General features: G+C 37.7%; 1 pseudogene across 1 annotated transcript in view; it reads right to left on the reverse strand.

The window, feature by feature from the left end:
* Positions 1-20040, reverse strand: part of LOC148646851 (Ig kappa chain V-III region MOPC 63-like) — a 230652-nt pseudogene that overhangs the window by 97405 nt on the left and 113207 nt on the right. The gene's annotated exons all lie outside the window — the stretch shown is intronic.

Consider the following 20040-nt stretch of genomic DNA (forward strand, 5'->3'; position numbering starts at 1 on the left):
AACGTCTTTACTGTGCCCGTTGTAGATATTGAATTTTACCACTGAAGGGAAATCTTAGTAGCTGAGCATAAAAAGAATAGGAGCATACTGTAACACGTGTGAAGGCCATAAACGATATTAATTTTGGAACTTAAACATACAGTATATGGCTAGTCTCAGTACTTTAAAGAAAAAATACACATCAGTATTCCATTTCTCCCTAAACATTTTAAGCATCGAAGTCTTTAACTAACGTGATACCGGAGTCAACAAGCATACTTTTAGAATTTGATTAAAAGGGAATATAATATGGAATCGCGTATCTAAAGAAATTAATAACGATATAATTATATTCATGTACCGCAACACAAGAATAGTACACGCTGTACATTGTCTGTTGATAATGTTTCTGTAGTGCTTTTTCAGCACTCTGCATGTGACCTTGCCGGTGGCACTGTTGGTTAGGTTCCTGATTCCCATGTCACATGGTCTGTGATTGAATCCCACTGTGGAACCATGACTTTCTTTTTAACAAACATTTCTTTGAAAAAATGAAACGTTTCCCTTGGTCACAGATTAAATAAAACCTCACTTACACTAAACAAATTTATATTTCTAAATATCACAACATGATCGAATTTAAGTTATTTTAATAACAATGAATAGTCACCTAGGCGTTACAAAATAAAGATTTATATCGATTTAAATCGCATTTTGATTCAAATCGCAAACGCGGGTTTAAATATATGTGTTTTTTGATTCACAATCAGACAAATGCAACATAAATTGATATCTTTGTCTTCTAAGTATCTTAATAAACTTTCAGCATAGCTTTCTCCCCATTTAGATTTATTTTTCTTGGGATCTTGGGATCAAACGTGGAAAGATTAGATTGTAATCGTTTTTATTTTTTAAATACATTGCGGAGTTAAAGCAAGTTAAAGCCTTGATTTTAAATTTCACCTTTAGAAGTGGAATCTCAAAGCAAAGTTAATACCCAACACCGATTGTACCCATCTGTCATGCTAATAAAGCACCTTGAATTGAATTGAATTGAGGGAGAGAGGGGGGAGGGCGAGCGAGAGAGCCAGGACAGACAGGCAAATAAGATACACTCCACAGACATTCACAACAGCGACATATCATAAAACGTTTGCACAGATAGTTAAGTTATTACTTGGTTTTCAAAGTGCAATGAAATACAATATTGTTGTTGTTGCTGTTATTGTTGTTTTTATCCTTTAAAGCGTTTTGAGAAGCCACCTTTAAATGCGATATATAAAAGCGCTGAATCTTATGGAATGTGTTCCGCCGTGGATTCAAAAAATGTATTTTTTTTAATCACGTATCTAAGGAAATAGCAGTATAACTTTGTTCATGCACAAACAGTGGCATGTTACATTATTAATTTGGGTGTCTCCTCTTGCCAGAAAGCTCTAAATTGCATTTTGATTGCAGTTTTTGACTTTTTCTAAATTGCAACCCATAAATAAAGCTGATACAGTTTAAACTTATTTTAAACTGTATTACAACAGCACAATGGACAATGCAACGTAAATTGCAAAAATGCACTTGGAATCTGTCCAAGCCCTACTTTGTCAGGCATTTTCTTTTACTGCAACGGACATAAAAACTCCCTTGCTTTTAACAGAGCGTTTCATAATTTCTAACTACGAAAATGATTTAAACTGTGACACTTATCATTCATTCCATTCCATTCCATTATCAGTCTTCCATTTCTCCCTAAACATTTTAAGCATGAAAGTTTTATGAAACAGTACCCAAATATGCGATTGCTGTATGGAATGAATTTTAATTTTTAAAAATTATTTAACACGAAAATTAAGCTGTTTACATCTTCTGCCTGAGAACAGTCACCCGTTGCTACCCAACGCAGAAACACAGCCACTAACTAGCAAAGAGAGGACATTAGCTAGCCAATATGATAAAGAAATAAATGATTATTTTATTTCTTTTGCACATTTATTTGAACATTTCCATCGATTGTACAAGCACTTGGAAACTGTCCAATCCCTAGTTCATCAGGCATTTTCTTTTACGCTGCGGGCATTCTCCTGGTGTGGCGCCGATCTGTGTCTTCTAGGATATAATGCCAGCGAACTTTTGTTTTTATGTCCACTATAACAGACAATCTCCTTTGCTTTTAACCGAGCGTCTAACCCCTCTGATTGGAGAAAAAAGACGTGCTGGTTTGCTATACTGTACATACTGTACCAGGAAGATGATTTCTTTCTATTCGAAACGTGTATTTTAAAAGTTTAAGAAGTAAAAACCTTACAGAGTACACAGATTTCTAAACTGATCAGGATCGTTATCTTTGTCTTATCCATAATAATGTTCACCGCTCTGTCCAGCAAATTAATAATAAACTTTATTTAATATAGCGTTTTAAACAAATAAGTAATTAGATTGCTCATAAACCTAATCTCTTTTTCTACATAAACACAGCGTGATTGCTCTCTGAAAATGCTTTTTCTTTTGTTACGTCCCAGTGTGTGTTCTGTGTGTGTTTTTTCTATGTTCCACACTGCTGACCCTTGATTGTTCTCCCTTCCCCATTGGCCAACCATCACACCACTGTTTCAATATGACGTCATCATCAATCAGCCCTCAGCCAATCAGAACACATTTTATTCACTATATAACATGGAGGTTTTCAGCAAGGAGAGGCCTTTTGTTTGACTTCGGTCCCGTTTGGTTTTGGTTATTGATTTGCTTCTGGTTATTGCTTCGGCTTCGTTTGTTTTGCTTTGTGTGTGTGTATTTTCGTATAGCTTCGGCTTTGTTGTTTTGTTGGTTTTACGTTAGTTTCTTTGTACTTTCGTTTGTTTGTGTGTTCATCCTTGTTTTGTCATTACCTTGCACCAGTGTTACATGTTCAACTTTTGTGTTCTTTTGTACCCTGCTCCTGTTGATTACTCTTGTTTTCCCTTATTTGTATTCCTGGTTCACTTGTGTTTTTGTGTGAACTTTTGTATATGAGGTTAGTTTAGGTTGTTGGGTACACTTACACACGTAGTTGATTTTGTATTAGTACACTAGTTTAGTACGGGTGAGTGCCATTTGTCTTGTATGGTTTTGGGTAGTCAGTGCAGGTTAGCTAGGGTGTTGAAGACGCCGAAGACCGTGTGTTTCGGGTTTTCTTTTGTAGTCAGATTAGCTTTCCCTCACTGTCCTAGCCAGCTCCATTTTGTTTATTTTCTTTCCTTTGGCACCACTCTAGTTCCTTACCCTTGTTATCACGCTTTCTAGTCCCTCACCAAAACCCACCTGCTTCCAAAAGAATTATCCTAAATGTTACACCCCTTTTCCCCTAGACACTTGGGGTCGTAACATCTTTATATTTAGGCTCAGATTTCAACTATAGATCGTATTATTACAGATGCAGCCATTCAAAATGCGCAGGCGATACCGCATTATTTTGCGGTACGCTGTACGCAGTCTACTGCGAGTTACCGGTAAATACCGCGCGTTACCGTAAATTCTCCTATAATACAGCAAGCAAAATAATAGTATCCGGAATTACCACAAGGTGGAGCAAATAAAGCTCAACCTCTCATGTTTGAGCTGTCGCCATCAAAGTCTTTAACGAAGATATTACTAATAGTATTAATAATGAGTGACCTTGGACAAGCTGTAAGTGTAAACTCAAAGTATTGCTCTGGTCCACATTCTTTTTTTCATTGACCGTCTTTGTAAAAGTAACACCACAGCATTTCGCAATCACGCATTTGTTTCCAATCATGCAAAGTACAGTAATTTTTGAGAATCGATTCACCATGCCTTTCATATGCTCATAAAAGAGATTGATTTAGGAACATAAACATATTACCGTATGCAAACTGTACTGTATACAGTATGTATATGTATATTTAATGTCTTAACTGTGCCTGTTTAAGTATTGAATATTCATATCTAATTTTACCACTGAAGGGAAATCTTAGTAGCTGAGCATAAAAAGAATAGGAGCATACTGCAATGCGTGTGAAGGCCATAAACGATATTAATTTTGGAACATAAACATACAGTATATGGCTGGTCTCGGTACTTTAAAGAAAACATACACAAAACATGGTTTCATTATGACCAGAATCGGTCTTGAGATATTTTTAACTTGATTTACAGTATTTGAGAGGTATGTCTTAACACCGATACTACAGTGCTTAAGTACTGCTCACGTATATGTTTCTAGGTTTATATTATGCATTTCATACGGTCAAATTACTTTTGAGCAACTAATAAGAAGCGCAAAACGGTATGCGTTTAGTTTCATTTTGTGCTGGGACCCGTGGATTGATTAGAGATATCAAGTACATACAAGTCATTTTTTAAATGTTGTAGTTCGTCTTGAAAAAATGTTACGAGTACATCATCTATCAACAATTACACAGGTTCTGTTTCCATATTGCGGATTTTGGTTACGTAATATTATTTTCTAGATTTCACGTTGTGAATATATGATTTGGGCAAACAGAGCCGCAAAGAAGTACATTATAGGTTGTTGTTTTTTTTTGCAGTTTTATCTAGAACAAGCAATGCTTAAACCTTTGTCTGATTCTTGTGAAACTATCCACATGACAGTTACAGTACCTAGGAGTTGACTTCAGTGATGTCACTGATGGGATGTTTCTAAAAATCCATCCTCTGTAAAACGTCTTCTCTAGTTGTCCTGCATATGTATTCGCTAATGAAGCTGTGTGTTCTGAGCCTGGATCTCTACATTTCTGTATGAACCAGCTTAGAGGGCTAAAGACAGCTTGTGTTTAAATTGAGTGTAAGGCAATTTATGCTTCTAAAGTCATGGTCAGCATTTATGATTGTACTGTGCTGTAAACTTGTTCTGTGCCAAGTCACATTATTTTATAGGGTTTTTATAGCGTTATCGAATCCGGTGGCGCTGTGTGTTAGTTTCCTGACTCCCATGTCACATGGTCTGTGATTGAAACCTGTAAAACAGGTTTAATTCGTCACAGCCAGCACTCTAGCAGAGAGGGGGTTGTACTCGTAAAGTAGAAGCAGGCGAGATTTCCAGCGAAAGACACCTCCCCATTCTTCAGGTGTGAGGGTCTTCTGCTCAGAATGAAACGCTAAAATGTAATGTAGGCTCTGAATGGGTCCAATTATGATTTGGGCTTGATTAAGGTCGCTGCCTTTCATCTAAAACCCTACTTGAATCCTTCTAAACTAAAAATCAGTGTTAGTGAGTTCTAAATAAAGAGGTATCCAGGTAACAGTGAAACGGGCGGACAGTATGGGGAGATCGCCCGTTTTCCATGTAAATAGTTCAGCACCCCTTGGTGTTTCTCTCGCTCTCTCTCGGGTCACCTGATCATTAGCTCGAAAGATTTGAGTGCTTTGTGTATATTCTAATGGTAGTGGGGGCAGGGTGTGTGGGAACAGGTTTGGTTGAAATTGCATTGGAGATCTATGTTCTTCACACCTGAAACATTTTCTCTGAAAGCATTTTCTTCGCAGTTTAACCGATCTTGTTACAGCATGTTACAGTTTACTATTATTAACCATATTAATTTTAAGTGCTTAATGTAAAATCTTGTAAAAATATATTTTCATTGTTCAAATATACATTAAGTCTGACTATCATATAATAAGTTCAATACAAAACTAAAGAAAAAATAGGGTTAAATATCATTCAAAATATTTTGCTAACAATGTTAACTGTTTATGAATAATAACATGTATTAAATAAGGAGTAGGATGGCACAGTTGTTAGTATGTTTTTTGTTTTGTTTCTTTTTCATAAATACAGCAGTAGTACCTGATGTCTCAGTGGCTTTCAAAATTAAATTATGCATGCAAACCTGTGAACTAGAAAGATAACTAAGATATCCATCAATTTATAATGGTGGCAAAGTGGTTAGCATTGCTATCTTGCAGCACTGGGGTCCTAGGTTCAATTCCTGCCATCCTGTGTGTGTGGGGTTTACATGTTCTCTCTGGGTTACATGGTTTTTCTCCATATGTGTGATATGACTCCCTCTCGCACTCCAAAACATACGGGTAAGTTAATTGGTTTATGGGAAAACTGGCCCTGGTGTGTGTGTGTTTGTGTCTGTCTGTCCTGTGATGGACTGGCGCTATGTCCAGGGTGTATTCTGCCTTGTGTCCGTTGCTTACTGGGATAGGCTCCAAATCCTCTGTACTGGATAAAGAGATTAGAAATGGAAGTAAAGGCACTGTGTGGATGGAACCATACACAGTGTTAGAAACCCACTATGAAATGGCAGCATCTCACTGAGAATAAAACATTTTATAGTGCTGGCTTAGGGAAACAGCCTTTCCACCTCTCTTGCACATCAGTATCCATACCTAGTTATTTAAACAAATTGCCTCTAATTATAAACATCTTAATATGCTGTCTCTGTGGGTCCGCATCAGCTATGTTTGCCCATTCCTTCAATTCATGTGCATCCAACACACAGTTCAATGCCAGCAACTACACAAAATCTAAAATATGAGCTCTACTTGCCACTTACAATACCAACAGTACCAGCTAACTTTAGTAGTGACATTTTCATGGACCTTTTTAACAATAAAATTTACAACATCAGACTTCAGACACAATTAAACAGGCCTCAAAAAAGGCACACACACCAGGACCAGTTTAAATCTAACCTCAGAACCTTTCTTTTCAGAAGACTTAGTGTCTGTATCTGCTTCATTTTCTAATTTTGGTAGCACCTCTAACTGCTTGTCTTTCTTATATGCATTTACTTTGTAATCTGTGGTCCTTTTATCTGTTTTTACATCTACTGTATTGCTTTGAGATGCCACCTTTAATGGTGATATATCAAATAAAGTTTTTTTATTATTGTTATAGGGAAACATGATCAGATTTTCCCTGGTTCAGAAAAAAAGATCTAAAGTATACTAGTTTGTCACTCTTCTCATTCCCTTTGCTAAATGACTTTTCATACTAATCTGATCAATCTAACTGCCAGTTTTCTGTGCTTTCTCTATCCTGCTAGATTTGCAATTATTCTGAAAATTTTCATCTTGAAATAACTCATTTCTAAATACCTTTTTCACTGTTAACATCTTGCAGCAACTCTGCGACAAAATATACACTCTGACAGTTCATCCTGCTACCAACATTAAATAAAACAAATCTTAAGATTTCTATATTTATGTCTTTATTTAGTGGTTTCATTAGTGACAAAGACTAAACTTTCTTGGAAAAATGTATTTTATGTGTTGCGGAAAAAACTGACTTGCTTTAACAAAATATGTTTACAAATCCTTTCACCTGGCATTTTCGTAGTTAGAAATTATGGAACGCTCTGTTAAAAGCAAAGGAGTTTTTATGTCCGTTGCAGTTCTTTTGCAACATGAATATCATTATATCGTTATTAATTTCTTGATATACGCGATTCCATATTATATTCCCTTTTAATCAAATTCTAAAAGTATGCTTGTTGACTCCGGTATCGCGTTAGTTAAAGACTTCGATGCTTAAAATGTTTAGGGAGAAATGGAATACTGGTGTGTATGTTTTCTTTAAAGTACCGAGACCAGCCATATACTGTTTAAGTTCCAAAATTAATATCGTTTATGGAATTCACACGCGTTGCAGTATGCTCCTATTCTTTTTATGCTCAGGCACTAAGTAAAAGGAGATGCTTCATATTGCTTGACTAATTTTAAAAACTAAGTTATAAATGCAGACGCTCCCTCGGTGCGCTGCTCTGGTGCGTCGGCTCTTACACAGTGCCTGTCTGCCGTAAGCGTTACAATATACATACCCAACACTGCTTGTACCCATCTGTCATGCAAATAAAACACCTTGAATTGAATTGAATTGAGGGGAGAAGGGGGGAATACTAAAGCCAATACTGGCTCAATGGGCTTTGACGTGCTAATGCATTGGTTTAACAGTCCGGGTGTGGCAGGCTTCCAATGTCAACTCGACTCGATTGGAAGACAATGAACGTATTTTAGCCCTAAATGAATTAATAGCAAACATGGTTTACATAAAATACATTTTTCCAAGAAAGTTTATAATAATACGATCTATAGTTGAAATCTGAGCCTACTTTAAAAATAAAGGAAAAGCATTTTCAGAGAGCAATCACGCTGTTTATGTAGAAAAAGCGATTAGGTTTATGAGCAATCTAATTACCTATTCGCTTAAAACGCTATATAAAATAAAGTTTATTTAGAGATGAATGATATTTTGAAATATAAAAGTCAATTGATTGTCCATAATATCGCTTACCTATTTTTTCAAAGAAATGTTTGTTAAAAGAAAAGTCCAGCACCAGCCAGATTCAAACACACAACCTGCCAGTTGGTAGTTACACACCTAGACCAGTAGGCTACAAGACAGCTTGCATGAACAGGCAGGCGAAACAGCCCTACACAGCCCTGTCGCAAAACACGGATATAATCACACCGTTATTAAATTCTTGAGATACGCGATTCCATATTATATTCCCTTTTAATCAAATTCTAAAAGTATGCTTGTTGACTCCGGTATCACGTTAGTTAAAGACTTCGAAGCTTACAATGTTTAGGGAAAAATGGAATACTGGTGTGTATTTTTTTCTTTAAAGTACCAAGACCAGCTATATACTGTATGTTTATGTTCCAAAATTAATATCGTTTATGGCCTTCACACGCGTTACAGTATGCTCCTATTCTTTTTATGCTCAGCTACTAAAATTTCCCTTTAGTGGTAAAATTCCATATAAATATTCAAAACTAAGCGGATTGAAATGTGCACAGTAAAGACATTAAATGATTAAATCTTTTCACTACCAACCAATGCACCACGAGTGCCCCTGTCGGTCATTTTGGCCAGCCAATCACTGGCCCTGCGGTGCCCTACGGTGCCCTGCGGGTTGGTTACTGCACCGCGGGTTTTTACCGCTCATTTTGAATGGCTGCATCTGTATAAACTTTCTTGGAAAAATGTCTTTTATGTAAACCATGTTTGCTATTAATTCATTTAGGGCTAGAATATGTTCATTGTCTTCCAATCGAGTCAAGTTGATATTAGAAGCTTGCCACGCCCGGACTTTTACACCAACGCATTAGCATGTTAAAGCGATTTCATTGAGGAGCCTAGCTTTCTTAACTAGTAAGTACTGTACTTACTGGGTGTTTGAGGGGGAAGGGTGTCTTTTGCTGGAAATCTCGCCCCCTTCTACTTTGAAAATACCTGTGAAACCGGTTTAATTCGTCACAGCCAGCACTCCTGCAGAGAGGGGGGTTGTACTCGTTAATGTCTTAGCCGGAACACATCATTATATCTCATTTTGTATTTCGATAAAAAAATTGTTTGCCCAGCTTAACACTATTGCTGTTGTTTTTATCCTGTAAAGCGCTTTGAGGAGAACAGCTTTCTCACCTTCTCACCACACCATCCTTACACAAAGCAGAAACTGATTGTATTTTCCGATGACATACAAGTGCAAATATTACAGATTTTAATCGTCTTTTTTCTGAACCAGGGAAAATCTGATCATGTTTCTCTATAACAATAATAAAAAATTTTATTTTACATATCACCTTTAAAAGTGGCATCTCAAAACAATACAGTTGATGTAAACCACAGGTAACAAAGTAAATACCCAGACAAACGCAAACGCGTTTTTAATAAAATGCTTTCATTCATTCAACAGAGAGAGAGCGTAAAACCTGGGTGTAACAGCTGTTCCTTTTTCTGATCACTCGCTCTCTGGATAAACGTCTCGCCTGTCCAGTTCTTTGTTTTCCTAATTTGCCGATTATGCCTGCTGCGATCCACTCCTACCCTCACACCTAAAGAAGACTATATTAAATTTCTTTGCACAGTCCATTGTGCAATTAACCCTTGTATGTGCTGTCCTTAAGGTGATATCACATAAAGGTGATATGTAAAATAATGTTTTTATTATTGTTATAGAGAAACATGATCATGATCAGATTTTCCCTGGTTCAGAAAAAAATATCTAAAGTATACTAGTTTGTCAGTAGTATACTTTTAATATAGTCTTTGCTGTGCTCTAGAGGATCCTTGTGATATTTCGAGCTCTGGTTGAATGATAAGTGTCGCAGTTTAAATAAATTTCGTAGTTGGCAATTATGAAACGCTCTGTTAAAAGCAAGGGAGTTTTTATGTCCGTTGCAGTTTTTTTGAAACTGAACTTGTTTGAATTGACTGAGCTCCGTTCTGTACCACACAATGTCTGTTTTTTTTTTTGTGCTGTCCTTTGACAAAACAAGGCTCACCAGATAATATGAATCGAAACCTGTTTTTCTAGCTTTTAAAGTTGTGCGATGTGTAAGCAGGAACACATCATTATATCTTACATATGAAAAATACATAATATAGCTCCCAAACAAACGCAAACGTGTTTTTAATAAGATGCTTTTATTCTTTCATAATCCGACGATTTCAGGAAGACTAATGGAGGTCTGGCTTTTTTTCTGGAAAACCATAACTCTGGTCTTGTCCAGATTGACTGTCAGCGGTCAGGCCTGACAGTGCTGCTCCAGCAGTGCAAGGTTCTGCTGCAGCCTCTGTTTTGTGGGCGACAGCAGGACCAGGTCGTCTGCAAAGAGCAGGAACTCGATTTCTGTAATTAATGCAGATCAGTAAATCAAGGGACAAAATAGTTACTGCGCCCGGCTCATAAATGGGCTTTGATGTGCTAATGCGTTGGTTTAACGGTCCGGGTGTGGCAATGTTTTTTATTATTGTTTTTATTATTATTATTTTATTAATGTTTTAAAGTACTGTATACTAGTTTGTCACTCTTCTCATCCCCTCTTTGCTAAATGGCTTTTGAATAGAGTCACATGAAGAGAGGTGAAACAGCCCTACACAGCCCTGTCGCACTACACGAATATAATTATATCTTATTAATTTCTTTAGATACGCGATTCTTTTAATACAGTCTTTGCTGTGCTCTAGAGCAGTGGTTCTCAAACTTTTTGGACCAAGTACCACCCCTAATCCAACCAAAGCATCCAAGTACCACCTACAAGTCATCTTCTCATAGGAACCCCAGAAATTCTCAATGACCAACATGAGCGCGCATGCACTCACACTCACACATACATATAATAAATATTATAATAATAAACTTTATTTGATATAGTGCTTTTAAAGGTGGCCTCTCAGAAAAAACACATTAACAACAACTAATAAAAAAGCACCATTTCAGTGAGAGGGGTGAGCCTGTTTAGTTGAGCAAAGCCGAAGTGAATTAATTTTTCGAGCCTAGATACAATTCACAACAGAGTCTAACAGATATTAAATCGTCAGGCATTTTCTTGACGGCAAAGGTCTCGCGGTGGAAGTTGTAATGCCTACATTCATTTCTGGAGCAACCTCTCTAATTTGTGCAACTACACCGTTATGTCAGCTTGTCATTGCTCTAGCACCGTCTGTACAAACTCAGACGCATTTTATCCAGTCGAGGCCATTCTCTTCGATAAATTCATTCAGAAGCTGAAATATGTGCTCTCCTGTAGTTCCTGTTGGTAGCGGTTTACAGAACAGAAAGTCTTCATGGGACATGCCCTCAAACTTTATCAAACGTATCTAACATAAAAGAACAAATTGGCCAAATCGACTACAGACTCATCTAATTGCAGTGAAAAACATCTGCTCATCTTAACGCGCTCTATCAGTGTACTTTTGATATAATCCTTCATTTCAATAATTCTATGAATGACTGTCTTTCAGGGGGAGGGGGGCAGCAAGTCAAGCTGTTTAGAAGCTTTTTCTCTACACATAATACGTGTCAGCTCTTTTGCCAACGGTAAATAAGGTTCTTCAAAAATAGTGTAGCTTACCTGCTTTAGCAATACGCAAGCTTGCATTTTTCTGCTTTTCCATTTTTATTTCCGTATTTATTTAAAGTTTTATTTCATGCGCATGGGAGCAAAACACAGAGATGCTAGGTGTATTTTTCTCAAATTAGAACAGTTCTTAAATATTTTTCTGTTATCACGCTTTTGTGTGCTCACAAGATGACCTGCGTTCATAGCATGCATTACTATGCATTCCTGTGTTTACAACGTTGGCATAGTTCCAAAATCACACACATTCTCCTTTCTCCCTATTTGCTGGAGATACAGTAGCTTTTTTTAAATACAATTGGTCACTTGCATCTGTAGCACGCATTCCCTATAGAGTGGTATAGAATTACAGAGTATCTCTTGTGTCCACTGAAGTATTAACGCGCACTGTATCGTAGTACGTAGGCTGCGTATTCGACACATATTAAAATACAAAATATAAAAACCCGTCCCGATTTTTCAGCGCACACAACACAGTTCCAGGGTCATTTGGCGTACCACTTGGCGGCACTCCACATACCACTGCCGGTACGCGTACCACAGTTTGAGAACCACTGCTCTAGAGGATCCTTGTGATATTTCGAGCTCTGGATGATAAGTGTCGCAGTTTAAATAATTTTCGTAGTTAGAAATTATGGAATGCTCTGTTAAAAGCAAGGGAGTTTTTATCTCCGTTGCAGTTTTTTTGCAACATGAATATAATTATATCATTATTAATTTCTTTAGATACGCGATTCCATATTATATTCCCTTTTAATCAAATTCTAAAAGTATGCTTGTGGACTGTGGTATCACGTTAGTTAAAGACTTCGATGCTTAAAATGTTTAGGGAGAAATGGAATACTGGTGTGTATGTTTTCTTGAAAGTACCGAGACCAGCCATATACTGTATGTTTAAGTTCCAAAATTAATATCGTTTATGGCCTTCAAACACGTTACAGTATGCTCCTATTCTTTTTATGCTCAGGCACTAAGATTTCCCTTCAGTGGTAAAATTCCATATAAATATTCAATACTTAAACGGGCACAGTTAAGACATCAAATATACATATACATACTGTATACAGTACAGTTTGCATACGGTAATATGTTTATGTTCCTAAATCAATCTCTTTTATGAGCATATGAAAGGCATGGTGAATCGATTCTCAAAAATTACTGTACTTTGCATGATTGGAAACAAATGCGTGATTGCGAAATGCTGTGGTGTTACTTTAACAAAGACGGTCAATGAAAAAAAGAATGTGGACCAGAGCAATACTTTGAGTTTACACTTACAGCTTGTCCAAGGTCATTCATTATTAATACTATTAGTAATATCTTCGTTAAAGACTTTGATGGCGACAGCTCAAACATGAGAGGGTGAGCTTTATTAGCTCCACCTTGCGGAAATTCCGGATACTATTATTTTGCTTGCCGTATTATAGGAGAATTTACAGTAACTAGCGGTATTTACTGGTAACTCGCGGTAGACTGCATACAGCGCACCGGAAAATAATGCGGTATCGCCCGCGCATTTTGAATGGCTGCATCTGTAGATGTCTGTAATTAAAAGCACTTTTCTTTTTCTTTTTTTGAATGTGGAATTCATAGTTGACTATGATGGCAAGCTGGCCAGGCCTTGAGGCAGAAAAGCAGCCCCAAACCATAATGCTTCCACCACCATGGTTTATAGTTGGTATATATGAGGTTCTTTTGGTCAAAGGCAGGTTTTGGTTTTCGCTAAACCTGACATCTGGCATTGTGGCCAAACAGCTCTACTCTTGTCTCATCCATCCAGAGCACACTGTTCAAATAGTCCTGATCTTCACCTAGGTGTTGGCTGGCAAACTTCAGTTTTGCATCTATATTCTTTTTTGAGAGCAGAGGCTTCTTCCTTCCTGACCTCGCATCTAGGGCAAAGTTGTGCAGTCTCTTTCGGATGGTTGACTCATGCACTTTGACATTGATTGAGGCAAGACTTGCCTGTAAATCCCTTGATGTTATCTTGAGGTTATTGGAGACTTTCTGCAGCATCTTTCGGTCAGCTCTTGGTCTGAATTTGGTGAGACGACCTGGCCTGGAGAGATTGCCAGTGGTTTGAAATTTTCTCCATTTGTAGATGATCTTTCGGATAGTGGAGTGACAGTGGACACTACAAATTGCTTGGAAATGGCTTTAAAACCCTTCCCAGACTGATAGGCATCAACAATCTTTCTTCTGAGGGCCTCAGAGAGCTCTTGTGATCTTGGCATGATGTAGCCACACACCTCAATTGCTAAGACCAATCCAGACCACAGGTTTCTGATGTTTTTATAAGGCAGTGCCGTCCAAGTTACTCTCTAATGATGTTCTAATCATCTGCACCTGATTCTAATTTTAGGCATTTGATACAATGATAAAAGTAGCTGTTACTAACTTTTTTCCCACAAGGAAATTGCCTTTCTGTTGATTTAAATAGTACAAATGAGTGCAAAATTTGATTTTTCAATGTTGAGTTTTAAAATGAGATCACCTTTAGCTATCAGTATTGTTGAAATGACTATCCTTTTGTCCAAAAATGTAACCAAAGACAAACCTTTTCATGGGGTGTACTCATGTTTCACTGTACATGTTTATTACAGGGTATTTTAACAGAATGTACAAATCCAGCTGTGTTCAGTCCCACTGTTTCTGCAGGGTCCTGTGATACTGTGTAAGGGGGGGGACAGCCGGGGGGTATTTGACTGATCGAGCTGGTGGGGAGGGAAGGGTGTATGACAGGTGAGACACAGATGGTTCACGAAGGAAACGGAAGGCTCACTGCAAGAGCTTTATAACTAGTGGGAGTGTGGAGCCAGACTGAAACTGAATTAATATAAATGTGTTTATTTACTAATTTCACACATGATGTACTAACCCAAACATATTCAGTCCCACAGTTTCAGCTGTGCAGCTGTTCTCTGTCTCATTACCCTGTAGTTCCAGTTCCTGAAGAGCTGAGGGTGGGTTTTGTACAGATCTGTATCACTATGTGAGAGGAGAGCTACAACCACTCTGTCCACAGTAGTAATCTCCTGCGTCATCAGTCTGGATTCAATTCAACTTTAATTCAATTCAACTTTATTGTCATTAAACTTACACAGGTGCATAGTATAATGAAATGTGTTTCTCATTAGTCACTCAGGTGCAGTATATAAATAGGACAGAAGATGAGACAATAGACAGTTACACAATAGCAATAATAGTAATGTAATAACATAACATAAATAACATGTAATCAAGTAATCGAAAACTGTGCAAAATTCCGCAAACAGAGAAAATTTAACAGGACAAAAACGGTGCAAGGTACAGTAATTCTTGGAACAGTGCAAAAAAATAGTGTGGTTAAAAGTAGTATGGTTAATTAATATTAAATATTATTATGCCTGTTACAATTTTACTGGGCTATCGAGGGGACAGTACAATTTTGGCTTACATGTGTGTGTGGTGGTGTAGGAGTACAGTGGTTGTGGGTACAGGAGGGTGTTAGGAGAGATCATAATAAGATGGAAGGGAGTGGGGGCATCACCAACTTGACAGCTCTGGGGAAGAAGCTATTTTGGAGTCTAGTTGTGTGCGACAAACAAGTTATGACCAAGGTGAGTGGGGTCAGACATAATTTTGGTGGCTTTTTTCAGACTCCTGGTGTTGTATATTTCCTGGATGGATGGTAAGGCACTGCCGATGATGTGTTGGGCAGTCTTGACCACCCACTGTAGTGCCTTACGGTCGGATGCAGTGCAGTTGCCGTACCAGACTGTGATGCAGTTGGTCAGAATGCTCTCCACCGTACATCTGTAGAAGTTGGTGAGGATCAGTGGGTGTAGGTGTAGATTGCAGTCATATTCAGTGTTAAGGCTGCTCTAGACGAACTCATGATGAATTGTTTAGGAATTGCAGACTGATTGTTTGATGTGAGATAAACCAGGTGCTTGTCTAGCCTGGCAAGGTTTCTGCTGAATATACAGTTGATAGAGACAGAATCTCCTGGAGAACAGTCTGAGCTGCTGGAGACTGAACAGTCTGCCCACTGGACTCTGTAGATGAAATGGAAACAAACAATAAATGATTTACAATTGATTTTAATCAACATTGTCCACTAGAGGTCACCAAATACTCCCTCTGATCAGTGAATAGCTGGAACAGCTCTTGACAAGTGCTTTTCATTCTAAAGGAGTCCTCATGCTTTACATGTAGTGCTTTACACTTAATCCAATACTCTTCATGTACCAGCAGTCCTACTATACAGCAGATCAAGTAAAGAAGCGAGAAATTGTTTCACCAGTTGAACTGAGGTGTACCTTCAGGTAGGCCATATTGTGCATGACCAGAGAACAGATTTGCCAAAACACTGTGTTTTACAACCCAATTTACTCAGACCTTTATTTAACATACTTGTCAAATGACAGCAACTCTACCGGCTGTAACATTGCTTGTGGAAATTCTGAAATCACAATAAATGTTAGTTTCTGTAGTTCTTAACGCTGTCAGTTTAAGACATTGTAAATGTTAATTTGAAAAGTAAACCACCTTTTATATTTAATTGTAAAATCCTACTTTTACCAGTAGCCCAAGGCCTCCTTTTTCTCTGAGCCCAAGGCTTCTGACTAGCCTTAGTGACTGCTACAGGACCTTGCACAAAAAACAATATTGCTCTATATGCACTGGGGTTGTGCTTAAAGAAATCTCAGCAATCCTGGAAGGCTCTGTGATTAAGTCTACTTCATATCAGAAACTGGCTGATGGCTCAGAACAGTAGCAAAGGAGACTGAAAAGCCCTGTTTTCCTGTTTTCAGGATCATGCATGATAAAATGTGTAGTACAGAGCACAAATTTATGGTATGCCAGTTTCATGAACTACAAAAGGGAACTGCAGAAAAGATAATCACTAGAATACTTTCTCCTTTCCTCCATTTCTCTCTTATTCAAAACAATGCAAACACCCTTTTTCCCATTTCTTTCTACTTAATGTTTCATCGACACACAACAGTCTTGTCTTTCACTCCTGTGACTGTTATCACTTAGTGCCTTTAGTACCACAAACCAACAGCCTTGGTGTTCATGTTGGTTTCTGTGACAAGGTTTTACATTTGCAACCCTACGCAACATTCCAGATTTTTGAAAATATCCCTTTATAAATATCATATTTAGTATGACATTAGAGGATTTAACTTTGACCTGAAATCAGCAGTCATCTCAGTGGTGACGAACAATAAAATCTGAACGCAAAATACTAGAATTTAGGTCTTACTAGTACATTTTTCAAGCATCCCTGAACTGTAACTGTTAGTAGCAGATCCTGTACCATTTCCCTTATCTGTGAATACACTGTATCAGAACCACAGGACCAGACTGGGTGCCATTACCCCTACCCCTCTTAGGAATCAGGTGCTCATGGATTATGGTCAGACTGCATCCCATGTTCGGGATAGTCTTGACATCCTTTTACCTTTACTTGGGCCATGAAGTCTTGGACTGGAATGGGATGAGTACTGGAAAATGTCCGTGTAGCCCTGACTCTTTTACCTCCATTTGTGTGGTCATTCTGCAATCACATGTCCTGGGGTTTCACATCGCCAGTACTCCACCTCTCCATTTTCAGAGACCCACTCAGAGGGTGAGGACAGTTTTACAGAGATTGAAGTATCTGCAGGTTTGGTGTGTCATTTCAATCTATGGTCTCTCTAGTTGTGGAATGTGGGCTTTCCTCAATATAGTTCAGGTGGTTTTCAAACTGGGGAGATGTAATTAATACAATATTGTGGGAATACACATTAGGACTGCTGATGTTCTTCATTTATATTAATAACAGAGATTCTTATATTTTTAGAAGGCATATTAGCAGATGGTACAATATTATGAGTATTAGCAAACACTGTAGAAGTAGCAAATTAAATTCCAAAAAAAATCCTGAGTGGGCAAACACCTGATAAATGACATTTACAGTAGACATGCTTTAGAGTTCCTCATTGCATCACCACTGTGCAGTGTATTTCAACCAGAGCTGTTGTGCTCAGGCTAAGATATACTATAGTCTTGATTTTTTCAAATAATCTGATGCAGGTCTCTCAATGCACCGTGCTGTCACGGCTGTTACACAGTTCTTATTTTAATAATAACAATTTTAAATGTATTTAAATTAAACAAAATTAAATAGATTACATGTATTAAAATTAAAATGTGTATATATAGAAACTTATTATTAATATATTTATTAATTTTTAAGTATCACAGTTGATAGATATTACATTTAGATTAAAAATAAACATGACACTCTGGATGTGTTTCAGAATGTGAGATATTTGCAGGATATACTGTATAACAATAGTCTGTTGTGATATGTTTTTTTCAAGTTGCATTGACATTAAAATACAGTACATAATATTTTAACTTAATGCTAAATTAAGAAATAAGTAATTAGAAACGAGATAATCATGTGGCTTTAGAACTAAACAGTGTCACACTATTTAAAAGCCAATAAACAAACACATCAAAAAACAAAACAAAACTGAGGCCAGATTAAAATATTTTTATTTGGATGACTTTGTCTATCATGTGCTGTACAGTAAGTTGTGTTGCAGCTAATACAAGTCTGCATTTTAATGACATTAGTCTTTTTAAATGTATGCTCCTCTATAAAACATTTATGCAATATAATATTAATAATCTCTTGCAAAACGATGGAGATAGTAATAACATCTGTAAGAATAATGTTGAGTACTATATGGTACTGTTTTATATGTTTTATATACTTCAGGAGCATACATTATATAGTTTGTGTTGTAGTCTGATAAGCCTATGATGTCTGAATAGGATTAAAACAAACTCAGACTCTGTTCACAGGTAGGGTTGTGATTTTTACAGAGTAGGTGACTCAGAATGCTTCACTGAAATCTTCCAATAAGGAAAAATGGTGTCTGTGATGTATGTGATTCTTAACATTAAGTAACTGGTTGCACATCCTTAAAAAACAAATTACTTAAACTAAACACCAAAACATAAGGTAACTATTTACTAAACTATTATTATTATTATTATTAACTGTAACTGTTCATAATTACTGAATCTGTTTTGAATTATTAAATTAAGCGTTTTAACTTGGTTTCTATTAAGGACTTTGAATCGGGGAACTGCGTTGGACTGTTATTCACTCTCGCAATGCCTGTTGATAAATTTGGGCAATTAAGTCTAGTAACAATAACTAACATGTGGATTTACTGTATGACGTGGGTTTATGACAGTTTACTGAAAAACTGGTAAAGGGTGAGATTATTGCTTCATTCAGGTTTTCCATTGGTTTCAGTAACTGCTTGGTCAAAGTTAGTGTACGGGAGCTAGTGCGCTGACGTCAACGCCCTCACTGCGCGTAGCAGGGACCTCAGCTGCCTGGGCTGAGGGAGGTCTCCTTTAGCTCACGCGGTTGGGGACCTGTTGCATTATGCCAGAGATCTGGGTTCGTGCCCAAGGTGTGCGGGACGGAATGGGTGGCGGGGGGCACGACACCACGTGGAACCGCGACGATCCCATTAGCGAAGTAAGGAGCGGCAGGGCCATTGGTCGGTTAATAGTGGTTTTATTCACTTTTGTCATTTAAATTGCACTCAAAACAGAAATCTTCAAATCTATAAAGGTCAAATCCTTGTAAGAGTGTACCAAACATGTGGACACTGTCATGAGGGATTAAAAAAAAACTTGTTATACAGTACCTGTCATTTGACCACCAGAGAGTAAGGGAATTTAAAGATACCCTTAGGCAGAAATCATACTTTTTACTTGCTTCTTTGCTTTTAAATACTGAATTTTTAAAGCTATTATGTATAATATTTTTATAATTTTAACCTAATATGTATCTGATATTAAAAATATATGTAATCGCACTCGCTGATACTGTACAGGATGTGCACCTGCAGGGCTCCATCACAAATATGCTGTCACACCCTCTGCAGCCAGAGGGCGCTCCTTCTCTGTCCTGTCCCTAGTTTCCGGTCTGCTGTCCTTCCTGTCCCTCTCTTTCCCTTGGGCTATATATTTCCGGGTCTTGCACTCTGTCCTCGCTCAGCATTGACGTTCGGATGTCCTGAGACCCGCCTAGCATCAGGGCGCCCCACGTCCGCTCCCTGAGGGCATAGGTTTCTATACGGCATTCCTGAACTCTTTGCACTAATGAGCCCGGGCCTTTTTCCCGTCTCGCCGCTACGCATATGGGTCTTTTTCCCGTCTCCTGCTCCCCAC

This window comes from Lepisosteus platostomus, chromosome 16, assembly GCF_059453375.1.
Source record: "Lepisosteus platostomus isolate fLepPlt1 chromosome 16, fLepPlt1.hap1, whole genome shotgun sequence".
NCBI classification, from domain to species: Eukaryota; Metazoa; Chordata; class Actinopteri; order Semionotiformes; family Lepisosteidae; genus Lepisosteus; species Lepisosteus platostomus.